Consider the following 12,036-nt stretch of genomic DNA (forward strand, 5'->3'; position numbering starts at 1 on the left):
GACACGCCAGGTAACTGGTTTTACTGGCGAATGGAGGATATAACTGACGAGTCGAAGACGAGTCAGTTACCTCCTTGAGCCATTAAAACCATTTCACCTGGCTTGTAATGTAAAATACTATTCATTGGTAGAAAAGTTTTTGAAACGACTACTATTTTCCATTTTTCCACAATTAATCGCAACTCAAAAATTGCTAAATAAGTTAGAAATCTTCTATTTGCAAGAAACCACGTGTTCGTGCAAACCACAAGCACAGCTGATGTGATGATGACAATTGACAATACTGCGCAAACGCCACCGGTTAACCGAGCCCTCTTCGGTTGGTTAAAATTTTGTTTAACTTAACCACGGTTAAGGGACGAAAATTGACTGAAAAACCTGTAACCAAGAAATTGGTTGGTAACCAAAAATTTTTTTGGTTAACCAAGCACTGAACAACTGGCCCTAAGTCTACCCAATTCCGCATAAAACAAAACGTCATTTATTAATTTTTCGGCATAAATCTTCATTTCGCCTGGAACTCTTAATTTGCAAGACACTGATGCCTACCGCGTCAAACTCGTCACCTTTTGTTTCTTCTTTTGTATCTTTTCACCAATGATAGTCAAAATGTTTTATCGTTTGGTTTTGATTTTTTACTTCTAAAAGTTCCGTACAGCGGGCACGACGCTCGCTCCGGGGTTGCCGGACGTTCCGGTGTGTGTTCTCACGGTCGAATTGCACACACCTGGTAAAGTCCGGGGGGGCGGGTTCGGGGGTTGGTCACGGCGCACCGGAGCGGGGTTCGGCGGTCGGACAGCTAAAAGGAAATTCTTTGATACCACGACTCGAGTCGCGCAGTGCACCTTCCGTCATCCTGCTGGAGTGTTACTCGTCCCGGAGCTATGAGTCCGGGGAGGGGGTTGGTCTTGGCTCCCAGGCCAGAGGTGTCCCCTCGGCCCGGACATACTGGCGGACACGTTGCCCCGTGCGGGTTCGCGTCCCTCCTAGGCACGGTCGGTCTCCCTGCGGATCGGTCGTCGTTGGCGTGGGCGGAGCGGCGGGCAGAAGACACGCCTGATGCGGCAGCGCCGTGATGTCTGGCTACCGTCCGTTGTTGCCGTTGGAGCGGTGGTAGTTCTCGGGGAGTGGCCCGCCGGTTGCAGGGTGTGTTAGACTTAGGGCCAGTTGTTCAGTGCTTGGTTAACCAAAAAATTTTTTGGTTACCAACCAATTTCTTGGTTACAGGTTTTTCAGTCAATTTTCGTCCCTTAACCGTGGTTAAGTTAACCAAAATTTTAACCAACCGAAGAGGGCTCGGTTAACCGGTGCCGTTTGCGCAGTATTGTCAATTGTCATCATCACATCAGCTGTGCTTGTGGTTTGCACGAACACGTGGTTTCTTGCAAATAGAAGATTTCTAGCTTATTTAGCAATTTTTGAGTTGCGATTAATTGTGAAAAAATGGAAAAGAGTAGTCGTTTCAAAAACTTTTCTACCAATGAATAGTATTTTACATTACAAGCCAGGTAAAATGGTTTTTACTGGCGAATGGAGGATATAACTGACGAGTCGAAGACGAGACCTCCTGCCAGCGGAGGGAGGGCCCGCCTGTCTGAGCCGTCAATCCCGCAGATTGGAGCGGCTGGTCGATTCTGTGGGAGCGAGGGGGTTTCCCCACTGGCAGTTGGGCCCACTGGCGTCGGGCTCGTCCGTGGGGGACCGGGTGCGTTCCGGACATCCCTGGGGGTCCGCGTCCTCATCTTCCCCTCCTGGGGGGTCTGCGGCGCCCTTCGGAACCGGTTTACTTCCAAAATCGGGCAATTATAAAGTTTTTTGCAAATAGAACTTAGGTCTTTGGTAATTGTTTATTGCGACTTCCCTCAGGTAAGTACACAATTTTTTGTCTATTTTTCAATATAAGTTTGAAATTTCCACGTTCACCCATCATGCACTGCTGGTTTTTTGGCTTTCCTGAACATTTAGTGTCGAAGGATATACCCGGTTTTGCAAATAGTCGATTCAATTATGACATTCATTTGATTCAAAATAAAATTCAATTGCTTTGGATTTTATTCATATTGTTTTATTAGCAGCACCTTTCATTTATTTATTGATTCTTATTATTTTTACTTAAACATGCCCAGAAAAACAAGACACTTGTAGTGCCCAGATTCAAAATTCCACTTCACGGCTACCAAGTAGGCCTTGGTTTGTTTACCAAAAATGGAATCCAGTAGGCCATGGTCAAGAAGTGACTTAAGGAATGGTGGGAGGAGAAAGCGCTCTTCTTTCCACCCTCGCCGGAGGCAAGACGTGTTTGGTGCGTGCAGAGTGTTTTGTTTAAAAATCTCGTGTTTTTTTTGCTAATTCCCACTGCCATCCGCTGTTGAATTAAACGCTTTTCATTCGCGAATTAACAGACGGAGTGTTTTCCCGTGAGATTTGGTGCAAATCAGTGATATTGACGCTGTCCCATTTTGGCGCCACTTTTTCCCTTTGTCTCACGCGTTACACTAATCTTTGTTCGAACCAGGACTGTGTTTTGTTGTTATAGGTATGTTGTGTAGGTAGAAAAACATTGTAAATATTAAAGTCTGACATGCTAAATTCACAAATTTGTTAAAATCGTAATTTGTTCGTATCGGAAGAAAAGTTTGTGTCATGTAATTGGAAAAGCAGTTTAGAGCGACATCAGCGTTCGTTTCGTCACGGGTTGTAATAAATGTTTCGCACTTCGATAGGCATTGATTGGTGATTGGGACTATATAGATCACTGCACGTTGTAGTTTCGTTCGCTCAGCGTAATTTCCTTTCCTTTTGTCCTCGTCCCCTCCGAACCTACGCGTGAGATTCACGTACACACATGGAAGTTGTGTGCCTCTTCCCCTCCGAACATACGCGTGAGATTCACGTACACACATGGAAGTTGTGTGCCTCGTCCCCTCCGAACCTACGCGTGAGATTCACGTCCACACATGGAAGTTGTGTGTCCCGTCATCTCCCTTCCGACCGGTATGCGGATGTAGAAATAGGGCGTGGGGGTGTCGCATGCGTTAGAGGTTGTAGTAATGTTCACACATGTACTCTGTAGTTGTTGTATCTCCATTTAAACGGCTCGTGACGAAATCGCGCGTCCCCGTATCTCAACTGTACCGAAATGAAATATTTTATTGTAATTCGTGTTTAAGAAAAATTTGTTATGAAGTTTGAAAAGATTCCGCCTTTGGGATACCGTTTACGGGGGTTTTATCGGTCCCGTTTTGCAATAACCGCGTTTTATAATTTGTTTATTTTTGTGTTTTGTCGGGAAAAATTCGTTCATTCTCCTTAATTCAAAAATCCACTTTGTCGGTTCGTTTGGCGTATGCGAGTGCAACGTGAGATTTGGCATTGTGTTTAATTTCTTGTTTGTCTTTATTTCTTTAAAATTTCACCGTTTGCTATTTCGATTTTGGTAAATTATGTATTTTGTGTTGCATCGTTTAATGCTGTTTATTTGTGTATACCTTATATTTTGTTTTGTTGCCATCTTGCATTGCTCGCTTCAAAAATTCAAAGTCATTGCGGATCAAATAATTAAATGAAATAAAAGTTTGGCGTCCCTCACATGTGTGTTTTATTTGCGGCACTCTTCCAACTGGAACCCTCATCGTTTGCATTCCGAACCTTTTCTTTTTTTCCGCCAAAAGTAAGACACAACGTAGGGCTCCTCCGATTCGATGACGATCACGACCACATTTGTTACCGTTTGCGCAGGTTCAAATATTTGGCGGAAAAAGTAATGTCTTCAAATCATTACACACTTAATAAACATTTAACCTCAAAATTACAAATCTCACCAAATTTTACACTGGACAGCGTGGCCGATAGTAATTATAGAGGAAAATGCGACGTTGGTGGTTTTTTTATTGAACTTTAATTATGTTTTGTAAATAGTGACATACAGGTAAACACCGTTCACGTTGGATTGAGCATTGTAAAATTCGCATTACGTTGGTTAGCTGCATGTCCTTATTTACAAAACATAATTACATTGCAAAAAAAATATATATTTGACCTTGAAATGTTCAACGTGAATAACATACCTATACATACCGGTTATCAACCACCAAACCTGGCCATAGGCACATTACACATATTAAAATAATATATGAGCTGCTATGAAATATATTATTGTGTAATGTCATATTGACAGCTATAATTATCATCCGTACAGTACAGTATACGTTGTGTTTCTGTTAAATGGGCCATTTTCGAAACCGTTTTGTAAAACCTATAACACATACGAATGAAATTGAGAGTACCATTTGACTGTTTGATTTGATTTGATTTCATTTTTTGACTTGTTTTTGTTTTGTTATTTATTTTTTTATAATAATTAAATGGGGATATTTTCAATGATCGGGAGTGCTGTGGTCAGCATGGCAACCGAATTGTTTTGTTTAAATAAATAATGTATTAGAAAAGTTTGCGCTACTTCCATGTTGTGTTTTTGTCGGTTGTCTTACGTGTTAAAAGATTTAATTTGACAATAAGATTTACTAATTCAAAATATGTACTGTTCAAATTTTGGCAATTTTTCGTAACATACAATTTTTTCTCAAAAATTATTTTTTATCATTGTTCATTCAAATCTTATTTGCTGTGTTTAATGTTTTGTTTGTTGGATATTTTTTGGTAAAGAATAACTTAAATAACACTTATTAATACAACATATCAATTTTTTTTTCTAAGAGGCCGATTTCAAGTTGACCTGCAACTTGTATTGTCATGGTAACGGCACAAAATTGCAAGTTTGAGAAAGATGACGCATATTAGTAATTAATGTGTAGGACAAAGATAGCTACACATTTGCGCTCCACCACCTATTTGTCACCATAACTTGAAATCGGGCTCTAAGACAATGAATTACTTAAAATTCAAAGTGAGTCGTTTTTTGTGCCCGTCAGTGTATAAGAAAAGACGAGAAAAATACGCAATTCAGCAGAAATTTATTCAAATGAATGCACCTAGTCAATGCAGATTTTGCGGAATGATCCCACCGTAACGTGACTGACTCGCGGCGTCTCACTTCTATGTTCGAGGCAATTCCTTACTCTCTCTACTCCCGATCTAGAACGTAGTATTATAAGATCATTGCATGATTACTACATTTTAATCGAAATTTTCGGTTAGTTAACTATATTAATTGTATAGATAATAGCTCCTAATATGCATATTATAAGAGCAGTTAATACATTACAAGGATTGCATTCTTGAGGTATTCAAATACATATAGGTGTTCAATACCAGCTGAATTAGCAGGTTTATTAGAAAAGTAAAATTTTCGCTGGGGTACCTAAAGCCACCATGATTTTGTAGGTTTATGAGAGCTAGCAGTGGAATTGAACAGGCTTCGGTTAAAATAGAATTCAAACAAACTTCACACTCAATTCGTTCTTCTATAGTTTTTGCAACATATCCAGCCAAGAAAGCCACAGAAGCTGACACAATTCCATAATGCAAGTGAGTAGAAAAGTTTTTTAATTCAAGGATTGACTCTTGAATTTCTTCAGGAAGTTCATCATTGGTAAAACATGCCCTTACATTTTTACTCTCGGATGGAATTACATAATTCAACATTTTCAAGGTGAATACAGTGACTTGATAAACTAATGTTTACAAGTAGGGAACAAATAAATTATTTTTTATGTTTTTCCAGAAGGAACCTAACATTTATAAGTACCACGACCTTCTAATAGTCAAGACGCTTGGCTCTCTCCGGCCTGTTCATTTGCCAGTTTTCGGCGTTCGCCGTTTGGCGCCACTTTGCAGGCGCCGAAATTGGAGCCGTAAACGAATCACCCAGAAGGCCGTACGTAAAACAATTGAGATTAACCAAAGTCACATTTCGTCAATGTCAAAATGCCGAAAACACGACACGTAAAATGCTATCTGGAGACATGTAAAGATTATAAGAAGACAAAAACAGTTGTAGCATGTCAAAATGCCACTATTCTTTTGGCCGGTGTAGAAGGCCCAAGTGATCCTACTATTGCTCGCGGGAATATCACATCGCAGCTCAAACACCTGGAGCTAGCAAGAAAAAGCACGACGTCACATGTCTACGCGACGCGCCCACCCTGCCATAACATTTTGCGGGACGCTCATTTCGAGATCTTTCAGTTTTGTTTGTTTGTTTCATCAGTCAGTTCATTTTTTTATCGTTTCACTTTCGGTTTTCTTTTGAGTTTTCTTTTGTGGAAATTGTGCCAGCCATTTCGGGGCGGCTGGAACAACATGCTTGGCCCCTAAATTTAGGGCTGATGTGGCTTCACGCCTCTAGGCTATCTAGCTGCGGCCTATCTTTTTACCGTTCTCCTTTTTCTTCTTTCTCCTTTCCTTTTCCTTCAATTCCTCTCTTCTTCTTCGCAGCTTCGGTAACCGTACGGCAAAGTCAGTTCCGTTTCCCTTTCATTCCCGTGACTTGCCGGAACGTTAACTTCTTCTCTTCCTTTCCCCAACCTTCTTCCTTTGTTCGTGTATGTCCAACCTTCAAGATCCTGCGGAAAATGGCTGTTACCATCTAACGTGAGATACGCGCGGACACACCGACACTTTACCGCAACAACATCCGTGAATTTCCCGATCGGTGAAATCAAATGTAAACAAACCGGCGGCATGATCGTCCACCTGTCATTTTGGAGCGCACGTGTAGTATCGCCGGAAATGGTCATTTAGATGCGCTGTCCGTGCAAACATCGGGACGCCATTTCGTGTTGCGCACTCCTAGACGCGGGGGTGTCGAAAAAAACAGATCGTCAGCGAAAATCCAGGACTCGGTCGGCGACCGCCGAGCGGGCAGCTGTGCCGCAAGTCGCGGAAAGCGAATTACGTGCGTGGCGGTCGGGATCTGCAATCATCCCAGAGAGCGGATTGCCGATCCCATGGTGCATACCGTTTGGCGCTGCCAAATTTCGGAGGCCGCCGAGGGGCCCGAGGAATTTACCGTTTTACCGTTATCGAGTGATGCGGGGCATCTAGAGAGAGAGAGGTAATTACCATACATTAGCGATTTCGCATCACTAATACCGTTCATTAGGGGTAGTTCGATCCAGTTACCGTACCATACCGTGAGGGAGTGCCGGAAGGTCCTCCTTCAAAATTACCGTTGAGCACCCCCTTTCAGCGGAAAGGTAATTACCGAACAATTCGCAATATTCAATACTAACGTCAATTCGTTAGGGGTTGTTTGTTTAGTTGCTGGTTACTTTAGTCGTTCGTACCATCGTTCGTTCGATCGCATGTTTGGTCCCGTTCTTTCGCTTATGGTCCATTTTGTGAGGGGACGTCAGGATCACGCTGTGATGCCGCGCCTGGTATCGCAAGCGCAGGACGAATCTCGGCGAGTCCTGTACCGCATCAGGATCATCTGCGATTATCGTTTTCGGCCCAAATTTTGGAGAAACATCTCAAGGTCACGCCGTGACCCCACATCGTCTCATCGGAGCACGTAGCCGCTACCGCAGAACTCATAGGACACCCCCATTCGAGGAATCGACCGATTCGCTATTTTTCGTATCGCCCTCGGTATCGCCATCATTTAATAAGACACGCCTCGAATTTCCCGTTTCTCATTCTATCGAATATTCGCATATTTAGTAATTATTGAACTTTCTCATATTTTGTAATTTTTGACTTCACATTTTATTAAACATTATCATATTTCATAAATATCCAATTTTTCACATTTAGCATATTGATAATTTGTTTTGCATATTTCATAAAGTTTTTCATATTTATCGTCACATATTTTACATTCCGTAAATTCTCATTTATAATACCACGAGTAGTCCAAATTATGTCGATTATTTTTCAAACTGGTCATTATCAATTGTGCTTGGGAATGAATCCACGAGTGCGTCAGCACGAGTGAGATTCCCAAGCACAATTGAATGAGTGAAACCAGTTTGAAAAATAGTCTACATAATTTGGACTACGAGTCGTATTCGGAGGACTATTCCATGAACCAACTTTGGCAATTTGGCAGTAAATCGGAAGAAGAAATTAACGCAGAAATCGAAGAAAATGTTTCCAACAACACAAAAAGACACGTGAGTTCATTTGGAAGCAATTCTCAAGGCTGCATTCATTTGTTATAAATTATCGCTGAGATCAAATAACTATTGTAGGCAAGCCTTGCCAATGTACCAATCCCGACTGAAACATTCCCTTCCTCCGCAAACACCCCTTTGCCTAAATCTTTTCCTTCGTCTACTTCCAATGTTGTGGGTATTAGCAAGTGCTGAAAGCCGTGAAATAATTAAATTCTGTTTTAAATTCTAGATACGTGATCAAGGGATTCAGGTCAATTTAATTGCCCCAAATGTAGTAGAAGGATATAAAAAAGAAATACAGGCATTGAAAATGCAAGTTAAAAGGCTAAGTGAACAAAATGAAGTAAAAGAAAAAACAAATACTGCAACTGAAAAAAAAATGCACGATTCTCATTTTGAAGCAATGCAAAAAATTCAAAAAGATGCAACTAGCAATAATAGTTTTTTTGCCACATTTTTACTTGACCAAACTTTAAATTATGGCAAAGCGAAGCCAAAATTTTCGGAAATTACAATTCGCAACTGTATTGTCTGGAGAATATTTTCTTCAAAGGGCTATGAATTTTGTCGTGCCCATTTGCTTAAATTGCCATCTAGACTAACACTACACCGCGACAGCGGAATAGGTAACAATGTAACAAGTCTTATGAAATGTAGACTTGAGGCGGAAGCGAAGTCACTACAACCTATAGAACGAGTGTGCAGTCTGGTAATTGACGACATGACAATTAAAGAAAAATTGCAGTACAACAGAGCCCAAGATCAACTACATGGGTTAGAAACGACGACTTAAAAGACAATTGGCACGAGGCCAGTATTAGCCAGCCAAATGCTTTGCTTTGTAATTCATAGATTATTATCAACGAAATTTACAATACCCAGCTGCATACTTTATTCATAGAACATTAAAGACACCGGATTTTTATCAGATAACTTTAGACGTTCTAAAACAACTTCATGATTGCGGATTCCTTGTTATAAGAATTGTTACGGGTAATCATGAATCCAATGTGAGACTCTTCAAGGCATTTGCAAATAATGAACCTTGTACTCGTATTGAACACCCAGTAACACCCAATATCTCACTGTTCTTTAGTTTTGATTATTGCCATGCAATTAAAAATGCAAGGAATATATTTCTCAATCATGACATGCAAGCTGCTGAAGGTGTTATTTCATCTGCTCACTTGAAAGATCTCTATCGATTACAGAGAAATCTTATTATAAAGCCTGTGAGATTCTTGACTAAAAAACATTTATATCCCAGCAACTTCGAAAAAATTAATGTTAGACGAGCAGTGCAATTATTCTTACCTCCTGTAACTGCTGCTTTAGAATATTTAAGAAAGTATTCAACTTCCCAAGATGACTTCTCCACATCAAAAGCCACCATTACTTACATGGACATGATGTATACAGTATCTTATTGAAATGCGTTAAGAAAATTTAAACGGTGATAGAACTCATCAAAACAGATAAAATTTTAATTAGTTTGATCGTAAATTCTAGTACCCGCCAATGTCTCCGTGCGTACACTAAAAGCGAAAGTAGATAAAAACTTATACAGTCAACCAAAAACCAATTCTTTATTCGTAGTAAGTGAGAATGACATTGAAGTTAAACACAAACCTTTAAATTAAATGTTCGAAATGACGCCATGACGCCCTCCGTAATCGATGCACGCTCTTGTGTGCCCTTCGAGCCACAGAAGCTTGAGTTCTCATCAACATGTCAGAATTTTATCGAATTGCCTCGGTGTCATGGCCCCATAAAAAAGTCACAAAAGGTTTAAGTCCGGTGAACGAGGTGGCGATATAACTGGTCAATTACGACCTATTGAAGAAGCCATTGACAAAATGCAATTCGACGTGGTGAATCTTCTGATTTTAAGTGTTGGACGCGTTGAAGATGATACGGATGTTATACATGTTCGTGCAGCATTCTCCAAATTCTAAAACTGGAAACGTCAATTCGTAATGCAACTAACATTCGGTTCTTCGTCAAGAGGGCAGGACAGGGATCTTGGCGACCAGGAAATCTCTTCATGTACCTACATACAAACGCCTGGTTGCATCAGAATTTGATAAAGCTTCCACGTAGATGAGCACCATGTCTGTTAACTCCGGATTAGTGTACTTCACCATTTTTAACGATAATTACGGGAAATTCACTTTCTGATAAATTGTAAACACGGCCGCATGCAGGTGAAGGACGTGACTAAATTGTGTCAGTAAGTTTTTGCAAGACCTATCCGCCTGGTTTACGCACTAAATTAAATGGCTCTAAATAGGGTACAAAAATCCCTAATAAATTCACATATAGGTCCAAGGGCTTCAGGGCTAAACTGTCAAAATATTTTTTTTCAAATGCGAACACATAATTTTTTTAACACTTCTGATAGAGATTTTTATTCTAAAAAGAACAGTGTATCACAAGTATACACTTACCTACCCAAAATACGGGGTGATCAATAAGGACTGTTTAAGTTGGTAACACTGAATCGTATTTTAAATCGTATAACAGGAGTAACTTCCGGTTGTTGGTGGCTTGTCGGTGTTAATGCTATACCTATTTCAGATATTTGTCAAATAAACCAACAAAACATATCCAGTTACAGTGTTATAAATAAAAATTTTCTTAATTTTATTGCCAACTTAAACAGTCCTTCTTGATCACCCGGTACAAAAAAAGTTAAAAAATGCTACTAGCGTCGTACTATCGTACTATCGTCGATGCGATTTTACAATGTGCCGAAATTTTACCTACGAGGTTGTTTGACAACGTAGAAAACTAAAAGCAATTGAAAAAAATTGTTCTCAAAAAATAAATGTCATTTTATTTTTTGACATAGAATTTTTTAAACATTTTTTCCGAGTTCTAGATGAAGTGATTAAAATATCTGCACAACTTTCAAAATCACCCTGTATAGATAAAACCATGATATTAAAATGACTATCTGCTTGCAAAGTAAAAATGCTTAGGCTGGCAATAATCGCAAAAGTGCCGAGGCTTGTAAAGTGACATTTTCAAGATCAAACTGAGTCTTGACATGACCTGCTTTCTTGACATTTCAGGAAAAGGATATTTTTTTGTTATTTCGTTTACATATCAGTCGGACAACGTCAAAAATAGTAGTTTATTTGACGAGTTCGTGTGTATATTGGGGTTTTTTGGCACACGAACGAGTTGAATACAACGTTTTTTTGTTCCACGAGCCTCTTAAAGAGTCCAAATCGCTTAAAATCTTTAAAATTAGCTTGAAGTTTCGTTTTGACAAGTCGAGACATTTGTCAAAATCCGTTCACATAGGAGAAAATTCTCAAATTCTGACAGTGTCGAACAAAAAAGTACAGTTGCGGCCAAATAAAAGCGGCCACTAAATTGACATTTTATGTCATTTTTATAAATTTTGGTAATTCAGGCTTTTAAAATGAAAGTTTCTCTGGTAACCAGATACCGATATGTTTGGCACAACATAACAGTGACGGATGATGTTAATTTGAAAAATAGTTTTCTATGTTATCTCCTAGGAGATGATTTTTCAGGTGATTTAATATTTAATTCCGATTTACAATAGAAAAAATTGCTGCCCAGTTTTATTTGGCCGCAACTGTACATACTATCAAATTAATAAAAAACAGTAATTTCAAATTGTCACAGATCACTAATAATTATTCAAGTGTTGCGATAATTATTGTGCGGAGTGTGTTAAACTGGGGCAACATGCTAGTGCCAGGCACTAATGGGACATCGGGTTTTAACGCAGTGTCAACTGGAATCGGCAGACCGAGAGACCACCACGGCCAAACGAGCACGTATGGAGAAGACGATGAGGATCCCCATTGGTAGTCAGCCAGCCGGAATTAAATTTCTTTTGGTTGAGATCATAGTTTTATCAATTTACCCACGAGTTTTAAAAGTGAACACATTTCCGTGTCAAATCCACCTTCTCCAAGCA

The sequence above is a fragment of the Tenebrio molitor genome, chromosome 4 (assembly GCF_963966145.1).
Source record: "Tenebrio molitor chromosome 4, icTenMoli1.1, whole genome shotgun sequence".
In the NCBI taxonomy this organism is placed as follows: domain Eukaryota; kingdom Metazoa; phylum Arthropoda; class Insecta; order Coleoptera; family Tenebrionidae; genus Tenebrio; species Tenebrio molitor.